Here is a 12,338-nt window from a genome sequence, read left to right on the forward strand (position 1 = left end):
CCGCCCCGCGCGCCGCACGCTGTCGCACGCAGTCGTGCCTCGCCCCGCCGCCATGCGCACGCCGCCCCGCCCGCCGGATCTTGCTGCCCCGCCTCCGCCGTTGACCCCGAGCTGCTGCTGGTTTTTTTTGGTTTTTAGGTAAAAGCCCCGGTTTTCTTAAAACCCTAGATCGGTTTTTTTATTAGATCGGTTCGGTTCGTTTCATCAGTTTATTTGTTTAGCGGACGTTCCTCCGTTCGTTCGTTTTAACGAACGTTGTTCGCCGTTTAGGTTCAGACAACGAACGTTCGTTCGTTAGTCTTTTCTTTTTATTTTCTTTTTCAGCCAGGGACCTATCCGCGATTACTTTTATCGCAGATTAGCCCCTGATCTTCAAACCCTTGTAACTTTTCAATCGTTCATCCAAATCCAGTGAAACCAACGCCAAAATCTTCGTCTCGAGCCCCTCTTTCTGTTTAATCAACTTGAGCAAGGTTTGACAATTTAAAATTTGGTTTCAAGCAGATTTGAATTTGAAGTTCTTTTGACCGTAGTTTCAGTTCCGTAGCTCCGATTCGATTGATTCTTTTTGGAGATCGAATCTCTTCAGTTAGATTTTCAGATTTGATCTTCTTATTTGAGTTTTACCCGTGCATATTTGCTTGAGTGCTTATGTATGCTATTGTTTGTTTGTGATAGAATTCCCGGAGTGCGAAGCGTGCTACTACGAGTCTCTAGGGTTTGTGGATCGTCAGCAAGGCAAGTAACACATTGATCATACTCTTTTCATACCCAGTTTTTATGCGTTAGTTACAACCCTCAAACATTGCATGGTTAGGATTTGATAACATGTGGGCATTGGGAAGTAGTTGATGAGGTAGAACCTATTACCTATTTTATTATCAAACCCTTGGGAGTTACTTCTACGTTGTGCTCATGTTGCTATGCTATGCTCGTAGACGTGGATTGGTTTGAGTGTAACCATGACAATGTGAGATTGTTAATTAATGGTTCAACTTAGGGTGGCAACTTTAATACACATCTGGGTGGATTGTTGGTTTGGGCACCTGGGGTTATACCACTGTTGTCCTAGGAGATCCCCGGGTTATACCGTGTGATCCTCCTATGGTCCGCCACCCAGGCTCAAAGCGATCATAAGATTATTCATGATAGAAACTTCCGTGTGCAGCCACAAGCTATTATGGGCTCTAGCATAGTTGAGTATGTTGCATGACCTCTTCCAGTGGTAGGCTAGCAGATGTAGGGGATGTAGGTTGGTACTGTCTACCCGGGGTTAGAGTTAATGCTCCTGAAAGACTGTGTCTCGGTCATCCGTTTCTCAAACACCATGAAGTGCGAGAAATTCAACGGAGGAGATCGAGTCTTGTGGGGAAAAGTGCGCAAACCTCTGCAGAGTGTACAAACTATTCATGGTTAGCCATGTCCCCGGTTATGGACATCTTGAGTATCTGGTTCTTGGATTATCGTATGGATCTCATCACTCTAAATTAATTTGTTGGGGTTGATAATTACTTTTAATTGGGGTTGAGATGGGGGTACCATTCTCAATGTTGTTCAACTACCATGATAGTTAAATAAAATATATTCCTTTGTTGTAGGGAAAAATTGGCTTTTCGCAAAATTGAAACCATAGAGCCTCCACCAGCCATACATGCATGTAGTGATAGCATTATTCTGTTCATTGCTCTATTGTGTTACTATGCCAGCATATTCCATGTGCTGACCCGTTTTCGGGTTGCAACATATCATGTTGTAGACTTTTCAGACGAAGAGTAAGGTGCGCTAGGTCGTTTGTCGTGCACTCAGCTAAGCTGTTGGAGTTCATGGACTCACTTTATCTTCCAAGCCTTTCGATGTTATCTTATTTAGATGGCCTTAAGCCATATATATTGTAACAAGTTCTATTTTGAGACATTCGATGTAATAAGTGTGTGATTTACCTCTGTTATAAATCCTCGAGTACTGTGTGTGTCAGCATACCGATCCAGGGATGACACTTAAGCATAGAGACTTGACCGTCTGAGGTCGGGTCTCTAAAATAAGGTGCAGCAAGATGGCCCAATCCTTTTTGTAGCAAAGGACAAGCCTGGACAAATACTTATATGAAGGAAAACGCTCCCGAGGACACATGGGAATTATCGTCAAGCTAGTTTTCATCACGCTCATATGATTCGCGTTCGTTACTTTGATAATTTGGTATGTGGGTGGACCCGTGCTTGGGTAATGCCATTTCTTGGACAAGCATCCCACTTATGATTAACCCCTATTGCAAGCATCCACAACTACAAAAGAAGTATTAAAGTAAACCTAACCATAGCATGAAACATATGGATCCAAATCAGCCCCTTACGAAGCAACGCATAAACTAGGGTTTAAGCTTCATTCACTCTAGCAACCCATCATCTACTTATTACTTCCCAGTGCCTTCCTCTAGGACCAAACAATGGTGAAGTGTCATGTAGTCGACGTTCACATAACACCACTAGAGGAAAGACAACATACATCTCATCAAAATATCGAACGAATACCAAATTCACATGACTACTTATAGCAAGACTTCTCCCATGTCCTCAGGAACAAACGTAACTACTCACAAATCATATTCATGTTCATAATCAGAGGGGTATTAATATGCATAAAGGATCTGAACATATGATCTTCCACCAAATAAACCAACTAGCATGAACTACAAGGAGTAATCAACACTACTAGCAACCCACAGGTACCAATCTGAGGTTTTGAGACAAAGATTGGATACAAGAGATGAACTAGGATTTTAGAGAAGATGGTGCTGGTGAAGATGTTGATGAAGATTGACCCCCTCCCGATGAGAGGATCGTTGGTGATGACGATGGCGATGATTTCCCCCTCCCGGAGGGATGTTTCCCCGGCAGAACAGCTCTGCCGGAGCCCTAGATTGGTTCCGCCAAGGTTCCGCCTCGTGGCGGCGGTGTTTCGTCCTGAAAGCTTCCTTATGATTTTTTCCAGGGTAGAAAACTTCATATAGCAGAAGATGGGCACCGGAGGCCTGCCAGGGGGCCCACGAGGCAGGGGCGCGCCCAGGGGGGTAGGGCACGCCCCCACCCTCGTGGATGGTGGGTGGCCCCCTCTGGTACTTTCTTCGCTCAGTATTTTTTATTAATTCCAAAAATAACTTCCGTGGAGTTTCAGGACTTTTGGATTTGTGGAGAATAGGTCTCTAATATTTGCTCCTTTTCCATCCCAGAATTCCAGCTGCCGGCATTCTCCCTCTTTGTGTAAACCTTGTAAAATAAGAGAGAATAGGCATAAGTATTGTGACATAATGTGTAATAACAGCCCATAATGCAATAAATATCGATATAAAAGCATGATGCAAAATGGACGTATCAGGGAACAACGTATGTTGTTATGCGGTTTGACCGATAAAGATCTTCGTAGAATATGTAGGAACCAATATGAGCATCCAGGTTCCGCTATTGGTTATTGACCGGAGATGAGTCTCGGTCATGTCTACATAGTTCTCGAACCCGTAGGGTCCGCACGCTTAATGTTCGATGACGATCGGTATTATGCTTTATGGTTTTTGATGTACTGAAGGTTGTTCGGAGTCCCGGATGTGATCACGAACATGACGAGGAGTCTCGAAATGGTCGAGACATGAAGATTGATATATTGGAAGGCTATGTTTGGACACCGGAAAGGTTTCGAGTGGTTCGGGCATTTTTCCAGAGTACCAGGAGGTTACCGGAACCCCTCGGGGGGTCAATGGGCCTTCGTGGGCCTTACGTTCCGCTCTGTCGGATCGATGGTAGTCTCAGAGATCTGGTAACCTCCGACATTTTTGACAACACGCTTCCTGCTTCCGTTTTGAGTTGGAAATAGAGGGCAACAAGGGAGCTATGGGGGCGCCCCCTAGGCCCAAACCGAATTGGTTTAGGGCTTGGGGGCCGGCCCCCTCTTTCCTTCTCCCCTCCTCCTCTTTCCTTCCCTTCTTAGTTGGACTAGGAAAGGGGGAACCTACTCCTAGTAGGAGTAGGATTTCCCCCTTGGGGCGCACCCTATGAGGCCGCCGGCCCCCTCCCCTTGCTCCTTTATATACGGAGGAAGGGGGCACCCCTAGAACACACAAGTTGACAATTGTTTTTAGCCGTGTGCGGCTGCCCCCCTCCACAGATTTCCACCTCAGTCATATCATCGTAGTGCTTAGGCGAAGCCCTGCGCCGGTAACTTCATCATCACCGTCATCACGCCGTCGTGCTGATGAAACTCTCCCTCGACCTCAGCTGGATCTAGAGTTCGTGGGACGTCACTGAGCTGAACGTGTGCAGATCGCAGAGGTGTCGTACCTTCGGTGCTAGGATCGGTCGGATCGTGAAGATGTACGACTACATCAACCACGTTGTCATAACGCTTCCGCTTTCGGTCTATGAGGGTACGTGGACAACACTCTCCCCTCTCGTTGCTATGCATCACCTAGATGGATCTTGCGTGTGCATAGGATTTTTTTTGAAATTACTGCGTTCCTCAACAGTGGCATCCGAGCCAGGTCTATGCGTAGATGTTATATGCACGAGTAGAACACAAAGAGTTGTGGGCGATAATAGTCATACTGCTTACCAGCATGTCATACTTTGATTCGGCGGTATTGTTGGATGAAGCGGCCTAGACCGACATTACGCGTACGCTTACGCGAGACTGGTTCTACCGATGAGCTTCGCACACAGGTGGCTAGTGGGTCTCTGTTTCTCCAACTTTAGTTGAATCGACTGTGACTACGCCTGGTCCTTGTTGAAGGTTAAAACAGCACACTTGACGAAAAATCGTTGTGGTTTTGATGCGTAGGTAAGAACAGTTCTTGCTCAGCCTGTAGCAGCCACGTAAAACTTGCAACAACAAAGTAGAGGACGTCTAACTTGTTTTTGCAGGGCATGTTGTGATGTGATATGGTCAAGACATGATGCTAAATTTTTATTGTATGAGATGATCATGTTTTGTAACAGAGTTATCGGCAACTGGCAGGAGCCATATGGTTGTCGCTTTATTGTATGCAATGCAATCACCCTGTAATTGTTTTTACTTTATCACTAAGCGGTAGCGATAGTCGTAGAAGCAATAGTTGGCGAGACGACAACGATGCTACGATGGAGATCAAGGTGTCGCGCCGGTGACGATGGTGATCATGATGGTGCTTTGAAGATGGAGATCAAAGGCACAAGATGATGATGGCCATATCATATCACTTATATTGATTGCATGTGATGTTTATCCTTTATGCATCTTATTTTGCTTAGTTCGGCGGTAGCATTATAAGATGATCTCTCACTAAATTTCAAGGTATAAGTGTTCTCCCTTAGTATGCACCGTTGCGAAAGTTCGTCGTGCCGAGACACCACGTGATGATCGGGTGTGATAAGCTTTACGTTCACATACAACGGGTGCAAGCCAGTTTTGCACACGCAGAATACTCGGGTTAAACTTGACGAGCCTAGCATATGCAGATATGGCCTCGGAACACTGAGACCAAAAGGTCGAGCGTGAATCATATAGTAGATATGATCAACATAGTGATGTTCACCATTGAAAACTACTCCATCTCACGTGATGATCGGACATGGTTTAGTTGATATGGATCACGTGATCATTTAGATGACTAGAGGGAGTCTATCTAAGTGGGAGTTCTTAAGTAATATGATTAATTGAACTTTAATTTATCATGAACTTAGTCCTGATAGTATTTGCATAACTATGTTGTAGATCAATAGCTCGCGATGTAGCTCCCGTTTATTTTGATATGTTCCTAGAGTAAACTATGTTGAAAGATGATAGTAGCAATGATGCGGACTAGGTCCGTGATCTGAGGATTATCCTCATTGCTGCACAGAAGAATTATGTCCCTGATGCACCGCTAGGTGACGAACCTATTGCAGGAGTAGATGCAGACGTTATGAACGTTTGGCAAGCTCGGTATGATAACTACTTCATAGTTTAGTGCGCCATGCTTTACGGCTTAGAACCGGGACTTCAAAAATGTTTTGAACGCCACGGAGCATATAAGATGTTCCAAGAGTTGAAATTGGTATTTCAGACTCATGCCCGAGTCGAGAGGTATGAGACCTCTGACAAGTACTTTGCCTACAAGATGGAGGAGAATAGCTCAACCAGTGAGCATGTGCTCAGATTGTCTGAGTACTACAATCACTTGAATCAAGTGGGAGTTAATCTTCCATATAAAATAGTGATTGACAGAGTTCTCTAGTCACTATCACCAAGTTACTGGAACTTTGTGATGAACTATAATATGCAAGGGATGAAGAAAACGATTCCTGAGCTCTTCGTGATGCTGAAATCAGCGAAGGTAGAAATCAAGAAAAGCATCAAGTGTTGATGGTTGACAAGACCAATAGTTTCAAGTAAAAGGGCAAGGGATAGAAAGGGAACTTCAAGAAGAATGGCAAGCAAGTTGCCACTCCCTTGAAGAAGCCCAAAGCTAGACCCAAACCTGAAACTGAGTGCTTCTACTGCAAAGGAAATGGTCACTGGAAGTGGAACTGCCCTAGATACTTGGCGGATAAGAAGGATGACAAAGTGAACAAAGGTATATTTGATATACATGTTATTGATGTGTACCTTACTAGTGTTTATAGTAACCCCTCGGTATTTGATACTGGTTCAGTTGCTCGAAACGGGAGTTGCAAAATAAAGATAGACTAGTTAAGGGTGAGGTGATGATGTGTGTTGGAAGTGATTCCAAGGTTGATAAGATCACCATCGCACACTCCCTTTACCTTTGGGATTAGTTTTGAACCTAAAATAAATGTTATTTGGTGTTTGCGTTGAGCATGAATATGATTGGATCATATTTATTGCAATACGGTTATTCATTTAAGTCAAAGAATAATTGTTGTTCTATTTACATGAATAAAACCTTCTCTGGTCATACACTCAATATAAATGGTTTATTGCATCTCGATCGTAGTGATACACATATTCATAATACTGAAGCCAAAAGATGCAAAGTTAATAATGATAGTGCAACTTATATGTGGCACTGCCGTTTAGGTCATATTGGTGTAAAGCGCATGAAGAAACTCCGTGCTGATGGACTTTTGGAATCACTTGATTATGAATCACTTGATGCTTGCGAACCATGCCTCATGGGCAAGATGACTAAGACTCCATTCGCCGGAACAATGGAGCGAGCAACTAACTTATTGGAAATAATACATACCGATGTATCCGATCCGATGAGTGTTGAGGCTCGCGGCGGGTATCGTTATTTTCTGACCGTCACAGATGATTTGAGCAGATATGGGTATATATACTTGATGAAACATAAGTCTGAAACATTTAAAAAGTTCAAAGAATTTCAGAGTGAAGTGGAAAATCATCGTAACAAGAAAATAAAGTTTCTACGATCTGATCGCAGAGACGAATATTTGAGTTACGAGTTTGGTCTTCATTTGAAACAATGTGGAATAGTTTCGCAACTCACGCCACCTAGAACACCACAGCGTAATGGTGTGTCCGAACGTCATAACCGTACATTATTAGATATGGTGCGATCTATGATGTCTCTTACCGATTTATCACTATCGTTTTGGGGTTATGCATTAGAGACAGCTGCATTCACGTTAAATAGGGCACCATCTAAATCCGTTGAGACGACACCATATGAACTGTGGTTTGGCAAGAAACCTAAGTTGCCATTTCTTAAAGTTTGGGGTTGCGGTGCTTGTGTGAAAAAGTTTCAACCTGATAAGCTCAAACCCAAATCGGAGAAATGTGTCTTCATAGGATACCCAAAGGAAACTGCTGGGTACACCTTCTATCAGAGATTCGAAGGCAAGTTATTCGTTGCTTAGAATGGATCCTTTCTAGAGAAGGAGTTTCTCTCGAAAGAAGTGAGTCGGAGGAAAGTAGAACTTGAAGAGGTAATTGTACCTTCTCCCGAATTGGAAAGTAGTTCATCACAGAAATCAGTTCCAGTGATTCCTACACCAATTAGTGAGGAAGCTAATGATGATGATAATGAAACTTCAGATCAAGTTACTACCGAACCTTGTAGGTCAACCAGAGTACGGTCCGCACCAGAGTGGTGCGGTAATCCTGTTCTAGAAGTCATGTTACCAGACCATGACGAACCTGCAAACTATGAGGAAGCGATGATGAGCCCAGATTCCGCAAAATGGCTTGAGGCCATGAAATCTGAGATGGGATCCATGTATGAAGAACAAAGTGTGGACTTTGGTTGACTTGCCCCGATGATCGGTAAGCCATTAAGAATAAATGGATCTTCAAGAGGAAGACAGACGTTGATAGTAGTGTTACTATCTACAAAGCTCGAATTGTCGCGAAAAGGTTTTCGACAAGTTCAAGGTGTTGAGTACAATGAGATTTTCTCACTCGTAGCGATGCTTAAGTCTGTTTGAATCATGTTAGCAATTGCCACATTTTATGAAATCTGGCAAATGGATGTCAAAACTGCATTCCTTAATGGATTTCTGAAAGAAGAGTTGTATATGATGCAACAAGAAGGTTTTGTCAATCCTAAAGGTGCTAACAAAATGTGCAAAATCGAGCGATCCATCTATGGAGCTTGGATGCAATCCAACGTTGGAGCTCGGACGCAAGAGGACACCGCTGCATGGGAAACACTTCGAACCCGAGGTGTGGCGTAAAAATAACAAGGCATTAATAAAGGCCGAAGAATTAAGGGGCTCCTCGGATGCCCGACATGTGAACACTTCGGATTTATCTCTGCATTCCTCAAGATCAAAGATGGGAAGATTTCTTGAACCAGTTTTCAAGACCAACGATCGAAAATGAAGAACGGTTCGGAAGAACCGAGGAGCATCCCCAACTTGAAGACCGGTTCAGGGGGCTACTGACGGTGTCCTAGACTAGGGGGTACTCACCACGTCGTCTCCTGACCAGCTGGATCGGGCCAAGGACCCCCATGGCGGTTCACTAATTGGCCACTTCAGGCAGCCCATGCCGCATACAAGGAGGTTTTCACAAGACTTGGCGCCCAAGCCAAGGACTCTCCTAAAACCTAGGCCTCCGGTGTGTTATATAAACCGAGGCCAGGCTAGTCAATAGATCATCTGATATTCATTAGAACAATCTCGTGGTAGATACATGTACTCTGTACTACACCCATATCAATATAATCAAAAGCAGGATGTAGGGTATTATCTCTTCGAGAGAGCCCGAACCTGGGTAAAATCCCGTGTCCATGTTACCATCGCTCCAAGACGCCTAGCTTAGGACCCCTACTACGAGATATGCCGGATATAGAACCAATAGTGAGGCGGCAGGAAGGACGAGTCCGAGACAGCAGGACGGCGGGACTGGCGCCGAGCGGTGACCAAGACTGGTGGTTGTGGTAGCTTGCGGCACCAGTGGTGATGAGTACTGGTAGGCTTGCGGCGCCGACGAGCGACTTCGCGAAACCGGTGGTGACGAGGCCAGGAGCAGCCGGGTAGAGGAGTGTGGCTGCTAGGGTAGGGGAATCGGGGCGAGGATATGGGGATTGGGAACGAGGCAGGGGAGTTGGACTTGGTGTCGGTGTGAGTTGGCCAAAACTGGGCCAAAGCTAAATGGGCTACCGAGTACGGAGGCGAGACCTTCTGTCTTTGCTATTTGCTATTCGGGCTTCGGGTTGTTCGGGTACCGGGACAAAACACCCGAAATTCCCAAAATAATTTTGGGTTTTCCCGCTGGTCACCCGAGAAATGTGTTCAGGTTTTGGGTTTGGGTTATTCGGGTTCAGGCTTTGGGTTTTTCGGGTTTGGACTGCGGGTTCGGGAAAAAATGCCCAGCGTGACTCGCAACGATCAGCGCCACTTTGCGCGCTCTCACCCATTCGCCAGGTGTCGCGCTCTGGGCGCTCCCTCCGGAATTTTTTTATTTTTCCGCATGCGTTTTCGGCTATTGAAACGGTTTTTTTCCGGGTTTTTTCGATGTTTTGGTTTTCCACCTGTCTTCCTTAGCTTTTCGACAAAGAAAAATAAAAAAATTGCGCAAAAAAACGTGTTTTCTGTTTTTTTCCTTTCGCGACAGTAACTGTTTTGCTTCCGCGAGAGGCACGGTTGTGCTTTCGCGAAAGTCACGGCCATGCCTCTCGGAAACGGGAAAAAACGTGTTTTCTGTTTTTTTTCTTTCGCGAGAGTCACTGTTTTGCTTCTGCGAGAGGCACGGTTGTGCTTTCGCGGGAGTCACGGCCATGCCTCTCGGAAACGGAAAAAACGCGTTTTCTGTTTTTTTCCTTTCGCGAGAGTCATGGTTTTGCTTCCGCGAGAGGCACGGGTGTGCTTTCGTGAGAGTCACGGTCGTGCCTCTCAGAAACTGGAAAAAACGCGTTTTCTATTTTTTTTCCTTTCACGAGAGTCACGGTTTTGCTTCCGCGAGAGGCACGGGTGTGCTTTCGCGAGAGTCACGGCCGTGTCTCTCGGAAAGGAAAAAAACGCGTTTTCTGTTTTTTTTTCCTTTCGCGAGAGTCACGGTTTTGCTTCCGCGAGAGGCGCGGTTGTGCTTTCGCAAGAGTAACGGCCCTGCCTCTCGGAAATGGGAAAAAATGTGTTTTCTGTTTTTTTTCTTTCGCGAGAGTCACGGTTTTGCTTCCGCGAGAGGCACGGGTGTGCTTTCGCGATAGTCACGGCCGTGCCTCCTCAGAAACGGAAAAAACGTGTTTTCTCTTTTTTCTCCTTCCACGAGAGTTACGGTTTTGCTTCCGCGAGAGGCACGATTGTGATTTCGCGAGAGGCATGGGCATGCCTCTTTCGGAAAGGGAAAAAACCCGTGCTACCGGTTCGGTTTTTTTTCCAGTTTTTTTGGACGGCTTTTTTCGTAAGAAAAAAGTTCATCAAAACCTATCAACATGGGCCTATTTTTGAAGATCTCGACGCGAGGAATCCAACGGTGAAAGCGGTTTGAGATTTGGACGCACGGTTTAAGAGATAAAACATTTTAAATACACGGATCTACGAAAAAAAGGGAAAACTCACAGGTTGCAACAAGTGGCGCGCTGCATGTGCGCCACTTGTCGCAACCTGGGGAATTGGAGTGATCTTTGCAACGAGTATTCCTCAACTAGTGATTTCGGCAAGATATAGGGTCGCCTTTGTTCACCGTCATGCCGCTCGCGTGGGCAGGGAAACACTCAGCACGGGCTTTGTTTAAGGGTATTTCCTATTTGGCGCCACAGGCGCTAGTTAACGTGCATTTTGTTAACTGGCGCTTGTGGCATCCGTAAATGGGCCGGCCCATCTAGGCGCCGGTTGACGGTTTTAAAAAAAAAATCTATGAACATTTTTGAATATTGATGAACTTCTCGAAATTTAATGAACATTTTTATTGAAAATGGATGGACTTTTTTTCATTTATGAACTTTTTTCAGTTTCATGAACTTTTTCTAAAAATACATGAACTGTTTCTCAATTTCTATGAACTTTTTTCAAATTTAATGAACTTTTGCTAAATTGGATGAACTTTTTTTTCAATTTGATGAACCTTTTTTTTAAATTGATGAACTTTTTAAAAAATTGATGAATTTTTTTAAAGATATGAACGTATTTTTTCAAATGGATGAACCTTTTTTTCTTTAAATCTGTAAACCTTTCTTGAATTCATATTTTTATTTTCGTAAAAAAAATAGGGGCAGCACGCTAGTGGGCCGGCCCATGCTAGCAGCACTGCAGGCGCCGGATCGTTAACGGGCACCTGCAGCGCTGTATAGGAGCTCCCCTGTGCCCCGAAAGGCAGATTGGGCCACGGCCATGCCTTCTTCCTGACCAGGATTATTTTTATAAAGAAGTAATGGCCCGTGCCACCGGTTTGGGCTATGTAAATTCGGTCCACGAACATCTTTTTTGGATTCTCTTTTCTGTTTTAGCTTGTATGCTTTTTCCTTTTACGCAATTTTAGCTTGTACGTTATATTTAAGGGAATGTTCAGGGCACCTCTTTTTTTTTCCGGGAAATTGACGATCTATTCATCTTCAATCATGGCAGTACAACGAACACCAGAAATAATAAAAATTACATCCAGATTCATAGACCACCTAGCAACGAGTACAAGCACTGAAGCGAACCGTTAACCACTGCCGGACTTGCCACATGGCACCTCTTTGTCGTGAGCTCAGTGTTTGGCTCTCGGCATACAAAGCGTTTGCCAAGTTTCTTGTTTTTGCTGAGTAAGTTTTACATATTGTCTCGGTGTAAATGCATGTGTTTGTCGTGCTGCATCTATTGCCGAGTAAGTCTCTCGGCTTACGTCGCTTTGCTCAGTGCCCGTGTTTTGGCTCTCGGCGAAGAGCCAAACACTCGGCGTAGAGTGAATTTCCAGTAGTGTTGGGC

This window comes from Triticum aestivum, chromosome 5D, assembly GCF_018294505.1.
Source record: "Triticum aestivum cultivar Chinese Spring chromosome 5D, IWGSC CS RefSeq v2.1, whole genome shotgun sequence".
Lineage (NCBI taxonomy): Eukaryota > Viridiplantae > Streptophyta > Magnoliopsida > Poales > Poaceae > Triticum > Triticum aestivum.